Source organism: Arachis ipaensis, chromosome B04 (assembly GCF_000816755.2).
Source record: "Arachis ipaensis cultivar K30076 chromosome B04, Araip1.1, whole genome shotgun sequence".
Classification (NCBI taxonomy): Eukaryota; Viridiplantae; Streptophyta; class Magnoliopsida; order Fabales; family Fabaceae; genus Arachis; species Arachis ipaensis.
Window position 1 is genome coordinate 110644139 of NC_029788.2, and position 2767 is coordinate 110646905.

Genomic DNA, 2767 nt, shown 5'->3' on the forward strand with positions numbered 1-2767 from the left:
ATATATATACTTCTATGCTCGGGCCGATTTTCTTCGCAACCGGATCTAGAGTTTTGGATATTTGTGTTTTTGGCACTCTTTATATACATTTTCGCGTTAGTTTACCCTTTATGTGTTTCGTTACGTTATCGATCGGAGTGTTGCGCTTTTCGAGTTACGATTTGTTTTACCCTTTTTCTTCAAAGGCTTCTAGTTATAAACATCTTTCACAATACTACAATTACTAATTTTATTTTTAGAGGTCGTAATACCTCGCCACCTCTGTCTTATGACTTAAGCATAAGGCTCCGTGTGGTAGGGTGTTACAGGAGGTGGTGTTGGTAAGAGAGTAAAACAAGAAGAAACTTGAGAAGGTAAAACAAAAAGGAAAAGATGAATAAGAAAAAAAGAAGAAGATGGTGATGATGATGGAAAAAAGAAGAAGTAGCAACAGAAGATGAGGAGTAGGAAGAGAAAAAGTTTTGAATTATGCAGAACTTATCAGCACACATACACCGAAAATTCTTAAATAATACACCCAAATATCTTCGTGTTATAACCAAATATCTTTGTGTTACACCCAAATTTGTTATAAATACAGAAAAGTGTTTCTTCTAATGCTGCATTTTTTTTCTTCTTCTCTTTTTTCTTATTTCTTTCTTTCTTTTAGTTGAATGAATGTAAGTCCATCCTCTTCCAAGTAATTTTGTACCATTATGTGTTTCTTCTTCTTCTTTGTTTGATTTTTTTTATTTTTATTCTTGTTAAAAGAGTAAAACAAGAAGAAACTTGAGAAGATAAAATAAGAAAAAAAGATGAATAAGAAAAGAAGAAGAAGAAGAAGAAGAAGATGATGATGATGATGATAATGATGATGATGATGATGATGATGATGAAAAGAACAAGAAGAAGCAGCAGAAGATGAGGAGGAGGGAGAAGAAGAGTTTTAAATTATGTAGAATTTATCAGCACACATACACCAAAATTCTTAAAGAATACACCCAAATTTGCTGCAAATACAGAAAAATATTTTCTTTAATGCAGAACTTTTACATTACATTCAATTCAAACCATCAACGATGAAACATTATTCACCTACAGAATCATAAACTACTAACGAAAAAATTAACTAGAATCGAACCACGCCTCAACTACTTGATTGGATCCAAAACAATAATCAATTTCGTTTTGGTTTAATTGATAATCTAAACTTGAATTATTCATAATTTTAAACAACGAGATAAGGAGGAGAAGGAGGAAAAGAAAGGAGGAGAAGAAATTTCAATGAAAAAAGAAGGAGGAAGAGGAGAAAGAGGAGGAGGAGGAGGTGGTGTTGGTGATGACGATAACGAAAGAGAAGAAGAATGCGCAGTACGACACGAAGAAGAACGTGCGCGCATTGATTGAAATCTGTTAAATTAAGAGGCGTGTGAAATATAGGTGCGTAAGACGTGCGCATGAGAGTTATTTAGGAAAAAATAACTTGTATGAACTTGTATGGTAAAATAGCTTGTTTGTGGAGAATAATTGAAAAAAAAAATTCTCGAGGCAAATGCACGAGCCAGGCGAAGATTCCTGCCCCCATTTTCTGTGATCCTCAAATTTATTTAATTACTCTTAATATTTTAAGGGTTGTTATAGATATTTTAGTAATTATATATATATGTATATGTGTGTGTGAAAATGATTGGTGATAAAAAATATTAAAAAAACAGTCAAAATTATTTTATTTATCATTTATTAATTGTTGCAATAATTAATAAATGTTAAATAAGACAAATTTTGACTATTCTTTTGTCTTCTTAACATTACGGATGTTAACGAATGTAACCTTAATTCATCAAGAGAAGTTGTAGCACATCAACTCCCTTTCTTTTACGGTTGCATATCCATCAACATCAACCTTCTTTCATCATCTCCATCCCAACCTCCCTGCCGTCTTCATTGTCTCTGCCCAGAGCTCCCAGCTACCTGTATCCTCTCCATACAAAGCTCCCAACCATCTTCGTCATCTCCATCCGAAGCTTGCAGCCGATCGTCGTCTTATGTCTCACTTTCACGTCTTTATTTTCTTTGTCATGTCATTGTTGTTGCTTCTCTCTAGTTTTGGTTCGTCGTCACTGCTCCCTTCCCTCGACAATGATCTTATTTATCGTCATTGCTCGCATGTCTCTATCCTCGCTGCACCTCCAACCTCACCATGCCTCCAGTGTTTTGGTTTGTCACCGCACTTTCTGCCTCAGTACACCTCCAGCCTCCACACATTACTCTTCTTCTTTGTCTTGTTCTTTTCTCTTTTTTTCCATTTCATGATTTCTTTGGTTGATCTATTTGTTAATTTTGGATTAGAGATAATTTATTTGATTATTTTACCCTTTGGTTTATTGATTGTGAATTATTGTTTGCCCTTTTTATTGATTTGCAATGTTATATCTTGTTAGGAAATAATATTTTGTTAATAGGTATACTTGGATAAAGTATGTTTATTTATCTCTAACATTTAATTTGTTTTAATGTCATCTTTAACGTTTTCGATAAGTTTCAATTTTACTTTTATCATTAATTTTTTTATAGTCAATATATGGTCAATATTTTTCTTTCCAATTTCACCCCTCCTCCTATAACCACCACCATCATTATCATCAACAATTTTTCTTTTACTCCACACACCAGCCACCATTGCCATCCCACCCTCACCACTAGCTCTCCACCACCCACTGCACCACTAGCACTTCATCACAGCACCCCCTCTCCCTCACCTCACACTACACCCACCATACCCACCATA